Source organism: Rhipicephalus microplus, chromosome X (genome assembly GCF_043290135.1).
Source record: "Rhipicephalus microplus isolate Deutch F79 chromosome X, USDA_Rmic, whole genome shotgun sequence".
In the NCBI taxonomy this organism is placed as follows: domain Eukaryota; kingdom Metazoa; phylum Arthropoda; class Arachnida; order Ixodida; family Ixodidae; genus Rhipicephalus; species Rhipicephalus microplus.
This window is the reverse complement of record NC_134710.1, coordinates 42,003,733-42,023,298: the sequence shown is the minus strand read 5'-3', so window position 1 is coordinate 42,023,298 and position 19,566 is coordinate 42,003,733. Positions and strand designations below refer to the sequence as shown.

The 19,566-nt window shown below is 45.4% G+C and overlaps 1 protein-coding gene across 1 annotated transcript in view; it reads left to right on the top strand.

The window, feature by feature from the left end:
• LOC119175861 (uncharacterized) overlaps positions 1–19,566 on the top strand; it is a 120,406-nt gene that overhangs the window by 66,160 nt on the left and 34,680 nt on the right. The gene's annotated exons all lie outside the window — the stretch shown is intronic.

Genomic DNA, 19,566 nt, shown 5'->3' with positions numbered 1-19,566 from the left:
ACGCCTCGGTGCACTCAACTACGAAGTTGTCCCCAACTCTCAGCGGCGCCAGGCACGCCCCGAGGCCGCGCATGTGGCGCGACTTAAAAACGTTAGGGAACCCGAGAACTGCAGCTTTTGTTTTGCTCACTTTGTTGTTACTTCGTATACCATGCTATTTTTTCTTCCAAGTTCCGTTCTAATCCGTCGTGGTGAACTAGTGTATTCGTGGTGCTCGGCTTCTGACAGCAGGTCTCGGAACGGAACCCCGCTCGCGGGTCCGCATTTTAGATGGAGGAGAAAATATTTGAAGTCCATGTACTTAGTAGATTCAGGTGCACGTTAAAGAACTCCAGGTGGTGGAAACTTTCGCAGCCCTCCACGACGGCGTCTCTCGTGATCATATCGTGGTTTTGGGACGTTAAGCCCCCCCCCCCCCCCCCAATTGTTAATAATATTATTATGGTTGTCTCTTTGAACATTGGGGCGATGCTTTTTAGAGGGTAACATGGCCAAGCATGTTTATAAACTTTATTTTGATGTATTCGTGTTTCGTCCACAAAGAGCTAGGCGTTACCACGCCGCATTGCCTGAGAAGCTTCGTGATTATTTCGAAACATCCTGTGAAGAAGACTATGCGCGCTTAACGTCAACAGTCAAATTTATTCCAGTGCTTGCGCCAGCACCAGCCATGATCAGATTCTATAGCGACGGACGACTGTTCACACCGCATCGCTTTCAGCAGTGTATACAGCGTGGATTTGTCGAAGGCGCACGAGTGCGGCAGCGTCGAACCACAGACCATTCGCACCACGACGAGATTCCTTGGACAAATCAGCCACGACCTCATTGATGCTCCTCTGTGCAAACTGCGAAATATATTTTTAGACGTCCTTCAAAGGCCTGACAGCACATGCGCGTTGGAGCCCGTCAGCGCTCGGCTTTTTGGCGTGCGGCCGGGTCCTCTCCCTGTATGCTTCGTGCGCGTGCACACACACACACACACACACACACACACACACACACACACACACACACACACACACACACACACACACACACACACACACACACACACACACACACACACACACACATGTATTATTGTTACCCCATTTGTCATGTGTAACCAATCTTATGTTTCGACTTAAGTTCACCTTCCTTGACATCTACACCACTATGCACGCGCGGCTTGTTGTGGTGATGTAGGATCTTCATATGCGTCTGCCCACGCGGCAACGCACCTGTTTACTTAAGCTCATGTTTACTACAATTAATATTACTTCTAAAGCTGCAATAGCCTCTCTTTGAATATCATTCCAATTGGTTCTTATTCCATTCATTGCTTCGCGCTTGCGGCTAAAGTGTGACTTTTTGTGATGGCTCATCCCAACACAACCAGATCATTCGACACGATTATGATCAAATTAAACGAGATGGGCTTTACGAAACCAACAAGAATGGAATCGATTTCATATATATATATATATATATATATATATATATATATATATATATATATATATATATATATATATATATATATATATATATATATATATATATATATATATATATATATATATATATGTGTGTGTGTGTGTGTGTGTGTGTGTGTGTGTGTCGTCTGTGGGCGAGGTTGTTGCGTCATGGTGATGATTACAAAATTCGAGGCTCTCCGGATACTCGATGAAGTTGCACGACGATCAACCGAGCCAACGCGCACTAAGCCCGAAGGAGGGCAGGGTGCCATAGATTTGTGCGATTCTTACGGGAAGTGTTGGCAAGGCAGGCAGACCTGTGCACCTTGCGAGCCGCTCTCCATGCCGACCATTCTCCCACCTGACAACGCACTTGTGTGGCATCGCCATTTGCATTCGTGGGAGCCGCTCAGCTGGCGCGTGCATTTCCGACGGCGTCGTGTTTATTCGATCGGCACACGATCACCGAGACAGGTATACACGGCGTCTCGCCACGCGGCTGCCGGGATAAAGGAAGACGCGTGTGCGTTGGCGGCGGCTGGCGCTAACGAGCGATCATTCAGACCTGGACGCGTGAACGTCGGCCCAGCGGCACAGAGCCGGTCAAGACCGCCGCCATCGTGGCCGCCTTTTGCGCGGGCTTCCTTACAGCGCCGACGAATCCCGTGGAGCTGTACATGGTTGGCCGATGGCCCTCAATGGCTCAACTTGGTGTCGACAAAGGGGAAGGCCGGCCCCACGGAGTCTTGCATTTTGTCACGCTACAAATTCGAAATGCCCGCAAATACCGGGTAGTGCCCCGCTAATATATGTTTCCAGCTTTTCAGCTATCGCCGACAAGGAGTCGCGTTGTACTGTTGGACGACGTTGGTCTTCCCTTCGTGTATAAGGCTATTCAGACACTTCGTGCAGACTGCGTTGGTGCTGACATGTCTTTAGAGGGCGAGAATTTGTTTTTAGTAGGATATACATAAGTTATATGCAAGCTGACGGAACAGGCAGGTGCTAAAAGGCAGAACTTTTTCTTTTGCTTTAGCTTCATTCGCTCGCTAGTCTTGTTACGTCGTTAAAGCCGATTGACTACTACGAAGGGGTCTATTCAAATCAGAAGAGTAAAAAAAAACAACTAAGTGACAAGAAGAAATAGCCTGCCAAGTGCGTGATACCATCACTGTCCAACCGATATAACAAATAATTCTCTACAGATGCATCTCGATAGTTATCTTTTTGTAGTAGCAAAGACGAACAAGCTGTGATTGGTATTATTGTTAGTTAGCTCTATCTCCAACAGTGACAGAAAATTATTTGACATAATTCGAAGACATAGCAATGTGCGCGTGATACAAACATTGCATTTTATTTAGTGTAAGTGTCATTTTCTGAAGCACCAGTGTTTTCTGCGCCTGACCCCGTTTGAAACTGCTCCCAGAATAGCAGCTGGGGCAGAATTCCCCGCGTGATTCTTTCGTAATTGCTATTTACTATAGGCAAGACTTTGCTCGTGACATGGCCCACATCAGGATTCGCTGAAAATTTTTACAGCTTTTCTTGAACATTGGGGAAAAGGGGAAGTGCTTGCTGATAAGACAACTTTGAGGAGAAAAGAATTCGGCAGATCCCGCGTATACCGTGCATGAGAATCGATGTCATGCAAAGCATGTGGAGGGAAGCTGACTATGGTGCAACTTTTTCAGAGAAACGTTACGAAACGACGCTAAGCATATGCGCAACTGTTATACGCAAAGACATGTATGTTGAACAATCGCATATGTTTCATGTCATAGTTAAAAACGGCGCAAAAAGTACGGGACACAAAATTATGGCAACACAAGGACGAGCGCCGGATTCACAAGTAGTTTTTGATCACGCCGACTCACTCATATATACAGGCATGTGGTCACAAAAAACAGTTGACACAACACACAAAATTTTACCATGGATTCCTATTTAAATAAGATATTTCTTTTCATTGCAGGGTGATAGATGAATCTCTGGTACATAAAAAGTTAGTGTTAGAAATGTAGAAAGCCTCCTTTATCTCTCGAGTTGTCTGATTATTAATCTTGACGATGATGCTACTTTTTTAGGGGCGAAGCTCCTTAGGGCGTGGGCTGTGCGTCCCCTGTAGCCTGTATGTAGCCACCTCTAGTTTAGTTCTTGCAGTGTTCACTAGATGGCGGTACCGTCCCCTGTATGTAGCCACCAAGGAGGATACATAAAACTTGCTGGAGTGGAAGGGGCGCTGTGCGAGTGAAGCCTGCCGCCGCCATCTTGCCAGTGGCAAAAAGCGTGCTCAGCGCCATCGCGAGCTGCTGATGTCGTCCGTTCTTGTTTCACCTTGTCAGCATGTAAAGACAAATGGTTTACAATGGTTGCCTCTTGCATCGTTTACGGATGTGCCAACAGGTTGACAAAAGGTTGTGGCCTCACATTCCACCTGTACGTACACGAAAACGTCTTCGACATAGCCATTCCGTGCTCGTTACTAAAGGCGCTATTGCTGACGCGATCTAAGCGTGCAAAACATAACAGTCCGGATTTGTTTTACAGGTTTTCTAAAGATCCCGTAACGCGGAGCCTCTGAGAGTGGGCCGTTCGCCGTGAGAAGTAGAATGCGAAAGACTGAGATCACTTCGCTCTGTGCACTTCGCGCCAGAGTGCTTTGACCACCTCTTTGACATTGAAGGGAAGCTTGTGAAATGGGGCTATGAAGTGGAATTGAAGGCACTTTAACGTGAAGAAGAGTTGTGGCTCGGAAACAAACTTAAGAAAGTCCACGTCCAATGGGAAAAGCAAGAAAATGAAGGTATGATATGCTGTACAACTGATCGAGTGCCTCAGTTACCCACGCTTTTGACTTCTGCGAACAAAAGCTAAAGCTGCCGCAATTCAAGGGTGCCAGCACAAGATCTACGTTTATTAGAACTTTTGATCGCTTGTATGGCAACTTAAACTCCAGGAAACCGCTGGGAAGGTCGTACAAAGCGCCCCTTCGGCAGGGGAACAAATCATTCTGGAAGTCGTTTTTTGCGGAGACTCGAGCGTACATAAACGGGCTGAGAGATCCGGCAGTGACAGAAGGACTGAAAAAAAAACGGATTCATTGGTTTTTGGACACGCATGGCAAGCACAGAAAGAATGCCTGACAGACTTGTCAGCCAGGGTTAGCTGAAATACTTACTGACACACAAACTCAGTCAAGACTATACCGAAAACTTCTTTGAATCAATACGTGGATGAGGCGGCCATAACAACAACCCAATAGCTTCGCAGTTTATGTCTGCATACAAGCGTCTATTGGTTCAGACGGAAGTCATGTCTTCAAGTTCTAGACACTCCCAAGATGTTCTCTCCGTATGGAATGCAACGGCTACTGCAGCCATGGTAGATCCAAGAAGTAATCTCACTGACATGCGCAAGGCCTCAGTCCTGCAGCACGATGACCACGACAATACGCATCGCATTGACTAGCCCGAAAGATTTTCTGCTTTTGTCGGTTCCGTGGTGCCATACATAGCAGGCTTCATTGTTCGAAAGGTCGAACTGCAACTACCTGTGAAGAGTGCATAGCAGCCATGCACTCAGATCAGCTGACACCTTTAATTAAATGTAAGAGGCGAGGTGGTCTTGTTTCCCCATCGCGAGATGTCATTAGCCTCTGTAAAGAAGTCGAGGACTGAGGCGGCTACAGGCTGAATGTGATTCCATCACAACGGTGAAGTCAAGAGCAAAACACCTCCTCCTGAAAGTTCTATGAGCTTCCTCCGAGAAAAACTGGTTCCATAAACTAGAGCAGCACGTCCTAGACTTTGATACGCTTGATAATCAGGTTTACAGTTTGTGCAGGCAAATCGCCGAACAATGCGTAAAAGTGAGGATACAAGACATGACGAAGGGAAAAAAAACCGAGAATTGGTCAAAAGTAAGGTGGGACCACGTTTGACAAGGGCAATCATTTTCAACCATCAGTAGGGTACCTATGTTTTCGATGATGTGTTTGCTTTAGGCATTGCTATTTGATGCATATGCACTTTGAGTTCTGTACATGCCACTTGGCTGCATACAAGTCGCAATAAACATTTACAACCAGAATTACTTGTTTTCGTTGCCTTATAAACACACGAGTCACTTCACCCGCAGCGCGATGAAGCATAAATTTGCAGCTCTCGGCTCTTTTCTGCCACTGGCAACATGGCCGCCGCACGCTCCGCGCGGCTTCACTCTCTCTCGTAGCGGCGCATAGGCGGCTTCCACTCGAGCAAGTTTCATGTATCCTCCTTGGTAGCCACCTCTAGTTTAGTTCTTGCAGTGTTCACTAGATGGCGGTACCGTCTCCTGTATGTTCCTAGTAGTACATCAACAGGCCCAGATGGCATTCCAATTAGGCTGATAAAAACATTAGGTCCGAAGTCTAAGCAGGCTCTGAGAGAGGCAGTGAGTACAATAATAATCGATGGTGAAGTTCCCGATGGATGGAAACTTAGCAGGATGAGCATGATCTATAAAGGAAAGGGGGACAAAGCTGACATAAACAACTACCGTCCTATAACAGTGACATCAGTGGTCTACAGGCTGGCGATGCAGATTATAAAGGAAAGACTGCAGGCGTGGATAGAGGATGAGGGGGTGCTGGGGGAACTGCAGAATGGGTTTCGGAAACACAGGAGGTTGGAAGACAATCTGTTCTCACTGACGCAGTGCATCAAAATAGCAGAAAAAGAACACAGGCCCCTGTGGCTAGCATTTTTGGATATCAAGGGAGCGTACGATAGCGTGGTTCAAGAGGAATTGTGGGGAATACTGGACACACTAGGCGTGGAACATGTAGTCACTAATCTTTTAAAGGGTGTCTATAAAGGTAACAAGGTAGTTATAAAGTGGGAAAAACAGGTATCCAAGCCTGCAGAGGTAAAACGGGGGCTTAGGCAGGGGTGCCCCCTGTCACCTTTATTATTCATGATGTACCTACAAGGATTAGAGGCAAAATTAGAGGGAAGTGGACTGGGCTTCAACCTCTCTTTAGTCAAACAAGGAAAACTTATTGATCAGGCACTACCAGCATTAATGTACGCAGATGATATAGTGCTAATGGCCAACAACAAGGAAGATTTGCAGAGATTGATGGACATCTGCGGTAATGAGGGAGATAGGTTAGATTTTAGATTCAGTAGGGAAAAATCAGCAGTCATGATTTTCAATGACAACGAAGGTAGTGAGCTTAGAATACAGGAGGTCACGCTAGAGATAACAGATAAATACAAATATTTGGACGTATGGATAAGCAATGGGACCGAGTATCTGAGGGAACACGAAATATACGTGACGACTAAAGGTAACAGGAATGCAGCAGTCATGAAAAATAGGGCACAGTGGAATTACAATAGGTATGATGTTGTGAGAGGAATATGGAAAGGGGTCATGGTTCCTGGGCTGACGTTCGGCAATGCGGTCTTGTGCATGAGATCAGAAGTTCAAGCAAGATTAGAAATTAAGCAACGTGGAATAGGTAGGCTTGCTTTAGGAGCTCACGGGAACACACCAAATCAGGGAGTACAAGGTGATATGGGATGGACATCATTTGAGGGCAGGGAAGCTAGCAGCAAGATAAAATTTGAGAAGCGATTGAGAGAAATGGGGGAAGATCGTTGGGCTAGGAAGGTTTTCAGCTACTTGTACATGAAAAATGTCGATACAAAATGGAGGAAGCGAACCAGGAAGTTGACTGGTAAATACTTAGAAAACAGCAGGTGGCCAAACCAAAAAGAACTATCGGTCAAGAAGAAAGTGAAGGAAACGGAGACTGACATGTGGAGAATGGGCATGATTAAGAAGTCCGCACCAGAGATCTATCGAACTTTTAAGCAGGAAATTGCCAAGGAAAGGATCTATGATAATACTCGGGGTAGTTCTCTACTGTTTGAGGCCAGGACGGGAGTACTGCGAACCAAGACATATCGGGCCAAATACGAAGGGGTCGACACAGTATGCAGTGCGTGTGGAGAGGAAGAAGAAACTGCTGAACACTTGATAATGTTCTGTAAAGGGCTTCACCCTATAGTTCAGGATGATGGCGCAGAGTTTTTCAAAGCACTAGGATTTAGGGACAGCGAGGGCAAAATAGACTTTAAGCGGGTAGACTTAACTAGAAGGAGGTTATCTGATTGGTGGCTAAAGTCAAGGCACGAGTGAAAATTAAACCCTTCACTGCGAAGTACGAATCCTCAACTTCATTATTTAAAGAAAAAAAAAAGATAGATGTAATGGTTAGTTCACTAAGTATCACGGCTAGGTGGCGTTAGCCGCCGCCCGATCTAAAGGGTACGGCCACATCCATCCATCCTTCCATGTAGCCACCTCTCGTTTAGTTCTTGTAGTGTTTACTAGATAGTGGTACTTGTAGCTGATGATGAAAAGATGCAAGATGTTATAAACTAGAAAGCGGTACTTGTAGTTGATGAAAGACGCGAGATCTTATAAAATAGGAATGATGTCACATATGGCGCGTGTCATTGGTTGAAGGCAATCGTTCGATTTAGTGCGGCGACGTACGCTAGGGGGAGCGTTGTAATAAAATCCGTTCGCTGTTGGCGCGCGCTCGGACTCGCCGGATGGATAAGGCTGCACAGCGGAGAGAGCGTAAGGCGGCAGCAGCGCGCGCTCGCAGACAGAATCCCGATGTGCGAGCGCGCGAGGCAAGGGACATCGCAAGCCATCCATCGTCTAAGAACAAATAAAAGTTGATTTGTGTATATACACACACAGCGTTTCTCACGTCTTTACATGATGATCGACTGGGCGAATTACACGGAAGATTCACAGTTTACCGATGAATCCCTCCGGAGCTTCGCCCATTCATCATCATTCACCCCGTGAATATGCCGTAATTTTTTTCAAATTAAGGGGCGCACACACACTCCCCGCAATGCGCACCAATTTGTGAAAGGGTATCGATGCCACAATCGGCCTCGCGTTCCCTAAATCTGAGATTGAGGCACCTACCGGTTTGTCCTATGTATATAGCGTTGATTGATTGATATGTGGGTTTTAAAGTCCGAAAAACACCATATAATTATGAGAGACGCCGTAGTAGAGGGCTCCGGAAATTTCGACTACCTGGGTTTCTTTGACGTGCACCCAAATCTGAGCACACGGGCCTACAACATTTCAGCCTCCATCGGAAATGCAGCCGCCGCAGCCGGGATTTGATCCCGCGACCTTCGGGTCAGCAGCCGAGTACCTTAACCACTAGACCACCGCGGCGGGGCTATGTATATAGCGTCACAAGAAAAGAAAAAAAAACATAACCCGTGCAGTGATGCGCTGTTCACAAGTTTACGATGGATCTCAACCAACTGGCCCAACTTACCGTCTTACTGCTGTACGAACTATTTACGAAAATATCAGCTAATAGAGTTAAGGGCACATTAGAGTTGTATCAAGCAAAATACCAAGCACGATTTCGTACAGGCTACTCCGCAATAGACCATATTCATTCTATCAATCATGCAAAAGAGAAATACGCGGAATAGAACCAACCCCTATACAAATCTTTCACAGATTATACGAGAAGGCGTTTGACTCAGTCGAGACATAAGCAGTAATACAGGCACTACCATCTACGAATTCTACATGAACATACTGGAAGAAATCTACAGTGGATCGACAGCTACCATAGTTCTCTATAAAGAAAGCGACAGAATCACAATAAAGAAGGGTGTAAGGCAGGGAGACACGATCCCTTCAATTGCTATTCACCGCGTGTTTACAGGAAGTTTTCAGGCCCTAGAATGAGAAGAGTAAGAGATAAGAGTTAATGGAAAGTATCTTAGGAACCTGCGATTCTCTGATGACATTGCCTTGATGAGTAACTCAGGGGACGAATCACAGCTCATGATTACTGAACTGGCCACCGAAAGCAGAAGAGTAGGTCTTAAAATTAATATGCACAAATCCAAAGTAATGTGCAACAGTCTCGGCCGAAAACGGCATTTATACACGTGCAATCGAATATTTCAGTGTTATCACTAGCGGCCGCGTAGGTTCCAGAACAATCTGTAATGTTCGCGAAGTTGGTGCAATCTTAACAAAACGATCTACTACATTCCTGAAGCTTCTCGAAACCTGCTGGCGTATTCAGTTAGCGCCGAGAATTACGAACAGTGTAATGGGGCGACAACAGAATGTAAGGAAGGAATGTCGCAGTATACACTGTCAAAACACGTGTGGCGTATAACCGCGCACAATGGCCCGTTGTGTCTGCAGGATGATCATTAGATGTGTGGTTTAACGTCCCAAAATCACCCTATTATTATGGGAGACGCCGTAGTGGAGGGCTCCGAAAGTTTCGACCACCTAGGGTTCTTTAACATGCCCCCAAATGTGAGCGCACGGGTCTACGGCATTTTCGCCTCCATCGAAAATGCAGCCGTCGCAGCCGGGATTTGATCCCGCGACCTGCGGGTCAGCAGCCGAGACCTTAGCCACTAGAACACCGCATCGGGGACGTGTCTGAAGGAAAGGGGTTGACGTCGTACGTGATGGGATCTTCACATTATTCATTGCATGGCCAGCCAGTCCCAATTGACAAACACTCTTGCCCTCCCATGTCATGATTATCATGTTTGCACCAGTCATTTACCTTCGCCATCTATTCACGTCACGTAATACCGAATTTCGTATATGTGAAGCTAGTGAAACGGCCGCGAGCGCATCATGAGTGTCGCATGTAGTCATGTTCTTACATGACACGCATGTAATGATTATCATGTTTGCACCAGTCATATACCCTAGTCATACATTCCCGTCACGTAACACCGAATTTGGCATGTGTGAAGCTAGCGAAACGAACGCAAGCGTACCATGAGCGTATGGCGTGTAGTCATGACGTTCATGACATGCGTGTCATGATTTCCACGTTAGGGTCTGTCACCTATGTTCCCCATGCAGTCATGTCATACCATACCAGTTTTGCAATATGAAAATGTGAACGAAACCACCGCAAGAGCAGCAAGACCTTGAAATGTATATCATGACATTCATGAGTCATTACATACAGGTCATTATTTTCATGTTATGACTAGTCACTTATGCTCGTCATACAGTCATGTTATGCCATAGCAATTCTGGTACCGATACCGTTATCGAAACGGCCAGCAGAGCTAAAAGTCGTAGGCGTAGATAGATAGATAGATAGATAGATAGATAGATAGATAGATAGATAGATAGATAGATAGATAGATAGATAGATAGATAGATAGATAGATAGATAGATAGATAGATAGATAGATAGATAGATAGATAGATAGATAGACGTTCTAGCTGTTTACACGAAATTACCTTAAGGACGTTGTCCTCCAAACAGGTAGCTTATGCCTGTAATGCCCAAACGTTTATTTGCGCATCAAAAAATATTAAAATTTGTTCATCTTTGTATATGGTTGAACAATTCCACAAGAGATACAACACTGAAACGTTAATTAAAATCACGGTGAAGTAATTTAATTACTACAGCAATAATTTATTAGTTGGTTTACTGACCCTCTCCAAAGTGAAAAAAAAATTACTAGCTTAATGACAGTAGTTTCTGCAGGGAAATTGTAAGACGTCACAACATATGGTACAGTCAACTTTATAAATCCAAAATTCACTTTAATCCGAAAAATCTCACGGCGACAAGCGTGGATTTCTTGCGCTATTGAAAATCTCAATTTTAACGAAAAGAAGCTCCGTCCATTACGCGAAAACAACCAAATAAACAAGAAAGGGAAGGTGGGTGTTGTGTCGGAGACAAACCACCCCCGAAGTTACAGAGCACCTTTCTTTCTCCGTCTTCCTTTTTTTCGCCGATGGTACCATGAACCAGTACACTGTAGCATAAACTATCATTATAGTACCCCGTATCCATGCCATTCACACACCACATCGATATATTGAAATGTAAAAAAAAAGAAAACACACATACAAAAGTAAGAAGTGTGTCGGTTTGTCGACAGACTGAAGCGCGCCTAGTGTGGATTGCTCACTGCGTCGGCTGCTAGGCTAGCTTGTGTGTGTACGTCATGCTCGTCCGCAAAGGGCAGCTTTTTCCCACTCGGATAGCGTAAGAGTACCAGCTTGTATGTACGTTTGCTTATAGCAATGTTTACAGCAGCGTTTGACCTTGCTCGGTTGTATGCCCCGCCACGGTGGTCTAGTGGCTAAGGTACTCGGCTGCTAACCCGCAGGTCGCGGGATCAAATCCCGGCTGTGGCGGCTGCATTTCCGATGGAGGCGGAAATGTTGTAGGCCCGTGTACTCAGATTTGGGTGCACGTTAAAGAACCCCAGGTGGTCGAAATTTCCGGAGCCCTCCTCTACGGCGTCTCTCATAATCATATGGTGGTTTTGGGACGTTAAACCCCACAAATCAATCAATCAATTGCTCAGTTGTATATGTGCTGCAATAAATCAGCTCGCGCATTTGACGAGAGTGCTGTGTATCGTCGTTGTAGCCTCCGTTCGCCAGTGTCATGTCGGTGTAGGTATACCGCTTTTTAGCCGAAGCTAAAATAAAGCTATTGTGTGAATGCAGCGTTTTAGCGACTCAGGGATAAACGAAGTTTTGCATTGTTGTTAGGTGTCCAATTGTGGCACTGTTGCTTACCGGTTATGTGACGAGCTTTAATTGTGCTTGAGATAACCTATTATTGTACGTTCCTGGTCCACGACATTGCTGTCTAGTGAATTCTGACACTTCGGTACTTCAATTGAACCTTAAAGAAAGCAAGAAAAAGGAATGGGACAGAGGTAATTCAGCTGGAGTTGCCGTGTGCAATTTTCACATTGGGCGAAATTTATACAGACACACACATTTTCTTACAATTGGTTTCGCTTAAAAGAACCCAGATTGTCAAAATTAATCCAGAAAGTGTGCCTCGCATATGTGGTGAAATTTCACGCAGAACGTCATCTTTTTTTTTTGCATTATCTTGAGCGCTTTTGTGGCGTTTAGACAAACTGGAGGAAGGAGCGCACACGCATTAGCTTGAAGAAAAAAAATTGTTTTGTCCTATCAAGTAATCGTATTTTGCTGAATCATTGTGATGCAGATAATCAGTCTAAAAAACTGCGGGCTTAACTGTTAGCTTTTGATACTGTTATAGAAGTAAGAAAAAGTGCACCGAAGCACTTTCAATCACGTAGCTTTCTTGAATAAGCTTATGAGATCTCCAACATTTATTTAATGAAGAACTGACTCTGACGAAGACGCTGATGCCTTATATATATATATATATATATATATATATATATATATATATATATATATATATATATATATATATATATAAGGGAAAGAAGTGTATACCTAAGGGCTCGTTTTTCCGTGTTTTTAACACAATAATAATGAGATATAACAGACAGTAATGCCAAGGAATGTACAGGGGAAGTTATTAACATTAATGGAATGTAAATAAGAAGAAAGAAAAGTGGATGAAAAAATTACCAACTGTAAGCAGGAATCGAACCTACGACCTTCGAATTACGCGTTCGATGCTCTAACCACTGAGCTATTACAGCGGCCCTCTCTCCATCCACTTTTTTGGGTTTATCTGTGAATTTAGAAGTAGGAGTGACAGTCAGCGCCATCTATAAGCCAAACAACGAGTGTGAAAACACTCTTATGCGCATGTTTGGCGTCACGTAGCACGTGAACTTATTATGAGCGGGCAGCTGATTAATTGTCCCTCTTATACAACCTAAACACACCAAGTCTGCCAGTACGAGACCCTCGTTCAATGAAAATAAGGGAAAGAAGTGTATACCTAAGGGCTCGTTTTTCCGTGTTTTTAACACAATAATAATGAGATATAACAGACAGTAATGCCAAGGAATGTACAGGGGAAGTTATTAACATTAATGGAATGTAAATAAGAAGAAAGAAAAGTGGATGAAAAAATTACCAACTGTAAGCAGGAATCGAACCTACGACCTTCGAATTACGCGTTCGATGCTCTAACCACTGAGCTATTACAGCGGCCCTCTCTCCATCCACTTTTTTGGGTTTATCTGTGAATTTAGAAGTAGGAGCGACAGTCAGCGCCATCTATAAGCCAAACAACGAGTGTGAAAACACTCTTATGCGCATGTTTGGCGTCACGTAGCACGTGAACTTATTATGAGCGGGCAGCTGATTAATTGTCCCTCTTATACAACCTAAACACACCAAGTCTGCCAGTACGAGACCCTCGTTCAATGAAAATAAGGGAAAGAAGTGTATACCTAAGGGCTCGTTTTTCCGTGTTTTTAACACAATAATAATGAGATATAACAGACAGTAATGCCAAGGAATGTACAGGGGAAGTTATTAACATTAATGGAATGTAAATAAGAAGAAAGAAAAGTGGATGAAAAAATTACCAACTGTAAGCAGGAATCGAACCTACGACCTTCGAATTACGCGTTCGATGCTCTAACCACTGAGCTATTACAGCGGCCCTCTCTCCATCCACTTTTTTGGGTTTATCTGTGAATTTAGAAGTAGGAGCGACAGTCAGCGCCATCTATAAGCCAAACAACGAGTGTGAAAACACTCTTATGCGCATGTTTGGCGTCACGTAGCACGTGAACTTATTATGAGCGGGCAGCTGATTAATTGTCCCTCTTATACAACCTAAACACACCAAGTCTGCCAGTACGAGACCCTCGTTCAATGAAAATAAGGGAAAGAAGTGTATACCTAAGGGCTCGTTTTTCCGTGTTTTTAACACAATAATAATGAGATATAACAGACAGTAATGCCAAGGAATGTACAGGGGAAGTTATTAACATTAATGGAATGTAAATAAGAAGAAAGAAAAGTGGATGAAAAAATTACCAACTGTAAGCAGGAATCGAACCTACGACCTTCGAATTACGCGTTCGATGCTCTAACCACTGAGCTATTACAGCGGCCCTCTCTCCATCCACTTTTTTGGGTTTATCTGTGAATTTAGAAGTAGGAGCGACAGTCAGCGCCATCTATAAGCCAAACAACGAGTGTGAAAACACTCTTATGCGCATGTTTGGCGTCACGTAGCACGTGAACTTATTATGAGCGGGCAGCTGATTAATTGTCCCTCTTATACAACCTAAACACACCAAGTCTGCCAGTACGAGACCCTCGTTCAATGAAAATAAGGGAAAGAAGTGTATACCTAAGGGCTCGTTTTTCCGTGTTTTTAACACAATAATAATGAGATATAACAGACAGTAATGCCAAGGAATGTACAGGGGAAGTTATTAACATTAATGGAATGTAAATAAGAAGAAAGAAAAGTGGATGAAAAAATTACCAACTGTAAGCAGGAATCGAACCTACGACCTTCGAATTACGCCTTCGATGCTCTAACCACTGAGCTATTACAGCGGCCCTCTCTCCATCCACTTTTTTGGGTTTATCTGTGAATTTAGAAGTAGGAGCGACAGTCAGCGCCATCTATAAGCCAAACAACGAGTGTGAAAACACTCTTATGCGCATGTTTGGCGTCACGTAGCACGTGAACTTATTATGAGCGGGCAGCTGATTAATTGTCCCTCTTATACAACCTAAACACACCAAGTCTGCCAGTACGAGACCCTCGTTCAATGAAAATAAGGGAAAGAAGTGTATACCTAAGGGCTCGTTTTTCCGTGTTTTTAACACAATAATAATGAGATATAACAGACAGTAATGCCAAGGAATGTACAGGGGAAGTTATTAACATTAATGGAATGTAAATAAGAAGAAAGAAAAGTGGATGAAAAAATTACCAACTGTAAGCAGGAATCGAACCTACGACCTTCGAATTACGCGTTCGATGCTCTAACCACTGAGCTATTACAGCGGCCCTATATATATATATATATATATATATATATATATATATATATATATATATATATATATATATATATATATATATATATATATATATATATATATATATATATATATATATATATATAAGGCATCAGCGTGGCCGATGTCAGTGCGTCCGTTTCCGTATAACGCGTTAAATAATCCACGCACACTATAACATATCGGTGGCCCGATGGGGTCTTAGGAAGGGGTCCGGGCAAGTTGATGCCGACTTTTTCAAAAGGGGATGTCGGTGGAGGGATGGGCTGCAAATAACCTGCCGGGGCAGTGGTGGATCGCTTGTTGCGCTGACATATAGCGCAGCTGGTGACGTACTGTTTTGTGGTCTTCCACATTTTCGGCCAGTAGAACCTCTCACGTAGTCGATGTAGGTACGTGTGAAGCCGAAATGACCGGATGTTATGTCATGGTGCGCAGAACGAAGGACGACCTGGCGCAGGCTTTCCGGCACCACTAGAAACAACGGGAGGCCATCAGCTGAATAGTTTATTTTTTGTACAGCAAGCCATTTGAAATTTCAAAGTGCTTGTCGACGGAGATATGTGCAGTTTTGAGCAAGGGTTTCAGAGTAGGGTCGCGCTGCTGCTCACGTTTTAAGCTGCTGGTATCGGGGAAGTCGGACGAGACAGAAACTAAATAGTCATCAATGTCATTGTCGTCAGCATTGGTGTGTACTGAAGGAAGGCGCGATAAGCAGTTGGCATCTGTGTGACATCGTCCGCTCTTATAGGTAACAGAAAAGCTGTACTCTTGGAGGCGCAACGCCCAACGAGCCAGCCGGCCAGACGGGTCACGAAGTCTCACAAGCCAGCATAGTGAGTGGTGATCGGTCACTATTGTGAACTCGCGGCCATGTAGATACGGTCGGAACTTCTGAATGGCGAAGACCACTGCTAAGCACTTGAGCTCGGTGATGGTGTAGTTCGTCTCTGATCGGGTCAGTGTCCGACTGGCATATGCTACGACGTGCTGGCGGCTGTTGCAGAGTTGGACCAGCACAGCACCAACACCTAGCCCACTAGCATCAGTATGAAGTTCAGTAAAAGCATCAGGATCAAAATGCTTTAGGATGGGTCCTGAAGTCAATAAAAACTTTAGCTGTTGAAATGCAGCCTCACATTTATCATCCCACAAGTACGGTGTGTCTTTATGAAGAAGGGACGTCAGTGGGGAGGCAAGTTGTGCGAAGTTCTTAATAAATCGGCGGAAATATGAGCACAGACCCAGAAAACTTCGCAGGTCCTTCACTGTTCATGGTGGTTCAAAGTTGCGAACCACTGCGGTCTTCTGTGGGTCTGGTCACACGCCTTCTTTTTCCACGAGAAAGCCTAATACGAGGGCTTGACGTTCTCCAAAATGACACTTCTTTGATTTTAAAACAAGGCCAGCTTCGCGTAAGCATTCAAACACAAGCGACAAGCGGTGGTTATGCTCTTGAAAAGTCTTGCCGTAAATAATCACGTCATCTAAATAGCACATGTAAATTTCCCATTTTAGTCCACGGAGTACTGTATCCATAAATCTCTCGAATGTCGCTGGAGCATTGCACAAACCAAAGGGCATAACGTCGAACTCAAAGAGACCGTCTGGTGTTACGAAGGCCGTCTTCTCTTTATCTGAGGGATGCATAGGAATTTGCCAATACCCAGAACGCAAGTCAACAGAAGAAAAATAGGAGGCAGAATGCAGGCAGTCCACGGCGTCATCTATACGTGGCAAAGGGTAGACGTCTTCTTTTGTGATGGCATTTAGGCGACGAAAGTCTACGCAGAATCTCCATGAATTATCCTTTTTCCTCACTAGAATGACAGGAGCTGCCCATGGACTACACGATTCTTGTATGACGCCCTTCTTTAGCATGTCTTCAACTTGCTCAGCGATGACTTTCCTTTCGGAAGGCGATACACGATAGGGCTTCTGGCGTATTGGCTGTGCTTGGCCTGTATAGATGCGGTGGTGCGTACGTCAAGACGGTGGCGTAACGGTAGACGTCTCGTCTTGGGCAAAATCAAAGACTGAGGCGTAGCGTGCGATCACCTCCTGCAGCAGCGACCGCGTTCAGTTGATGGAAGTGACTTGTTAATCAAACGGTCAATGCTGGCAGAATAGTCGGGGTACGAGTTAGCGTGGGGTTTCTTTACATCCACCGACAGTTGGAGTGACCGTATGGTAAGAGTACTTTGCTCTTGAAAGCTTGCCAATTTAAGTCCTGCAGGCAGATATATGGGCTGCGCGGAAACGTTCACAGTCCACAAGTCGGCACAACCATCGACGGTGAGCACGAGGCAACGAGGCACAATAACGTTTTTCTTAAGTGCGTTACTGAAGTTCAGCTCGGCTAAACCGTAGTAAGAACCCGCACAAGAACGCGAAGAGTTTACACGCACAAACATTGCGGTATGTGGGGCCAAGCAGACGTCTTCAGACACGGAAAACACTTCCAAGCAGTCATTAACGGTATCTTTCGTCAATGGAGACGGCAACACGGGACGAAAAATAATCCCACCACTACCACAATCTAGAGTTGCACCACATTTCCGCAAAAAATCAATACCTAGAATGACGTCGTGGGTTGCTCGTGCAAGCACCGTTAGTTCAGCTCGAAACGTTTTATTTCCTTCAGAAAGTAAAACAGAACAAACTCCAACCGGCTTCAACGTTTCTCCCCCTACACCGCGGAACGTAGCACTCCGATTCCAAGCAAACATTACTTTCGTCCCAAGGCGATTTTTAAAAGACATGCTCATTATGAAAACGGCCGCACCGGTATCGACTAGTGCAACAGTACTCACATTGTCTACAAAAACACTCACTGTTCTCAACTATTACAACACAAGGGGGTCTTGCGGAAGATGATTTTGCGGCCTCGCCCCCTTTGGTCGCACCAGTTAGTTTCCCAGTGGTGGTGGCGTCCCCGAGCGGCAACGCGGAGACGGGGATCGCTGTTGGCGTGCGGGTGGTGGGGTAACGCTGCGGTCGAAGCAAGGCGAGTCAGCACGTGCTGCGTGTTGCTTTTGGAAAGAGCCCTGAAATGGTCGAGACTCGCCAGCAGGTACATAGGGCGTGTATACGTTGAATCGTGGAGCTCGCTGCTGGCGACGGTAGCAGTACCTAGCGATGTGTCCGGTAGCCCGCAGTTGTAGCAAGTACGGGTGTCGCGTCTAGTCGTCCCCGGCGAAGTAAACCTCGTCGGTTGATAAAAGCCGGGCGATGGTGGTCGAGGAGTAAATCGCTGTGACGCAGCTTGCCTGCGTTCCTGGTTTTCGAGTGGTCGTTCACTTCTTCGTTCGAACCGATCGGTGTAATTCGGGCGAGGATCAAAGCAGCTCTGTCGCATGCGAGGTACCAGTGGTTCACGGGGCCGTTGGTCGAATGCACACTGATGGCAGACACCAGCGGTGTCCACAGCTTGCACTTGAGCAAGTTCTTCCTTAACCACTCGTCTTATAAGAGAATAGATGTCGTCCTGCGATGGAAGGTTGACACTTGCAATCGTGGGTACATTCTCAACACGTCCAAATTTCGGTAGGACTCTCCTCCTCTTTAGCACTTCAAACGCTCGGCAGGGTCTCCTTAGGTCGGAAGGTGTGTGTAAGTCTTCCTTAGTGATAAGGAAATTGTACACGTCTTTTGCGATTCCCTTGAGCAGATGACCTACCTTATCTTCGTCACACATGGTCGCACTCGCGATTCCGCAAAGCTTCAAGACGGCCTCGATGTAGTGGTGCATGTTTCGCCAGGTAACTGAGCTCTGCGTGAAAGTGTTTGCTCCGCCTGCTTAACCTTTGCTGTTGAGTCACCAAAACATCTATTCAGCTCGTCCACGAAAATGTCCCATGTGGTCAATACAATCTCATGGTTGTCGAACCAAAGAGACGCGGTGCTGACGAGAAAAAACACCACGTTCTCGAGCTGCTTAGCAGTGCTCCAGCGGTTGCTGCGACTCACTCTTTGGTAGTGCTTGAGCCGGTCGTCAACATCGTCATCCGGCTGCCCCGAAAAGGTCCTCGGCTGACGTTCCGGCATGCCGCAGCGATCTTGTCCTGGCGGGTGAGCGTGTTTCTCTTCAGCAACGAGGTTGTTATGGCCTGCTCCCGCGTCCTCCATGTCTGGTAGCTGCGGTGGCAAGCCTGCCAAGCGTCTGCTCCGTCGCAAAATCGGTAGAGCTGGGTCATCCAGATCGATGTACCTGGCACCTTCCACCAAACTGTTACGAGTGATGATGATTTGT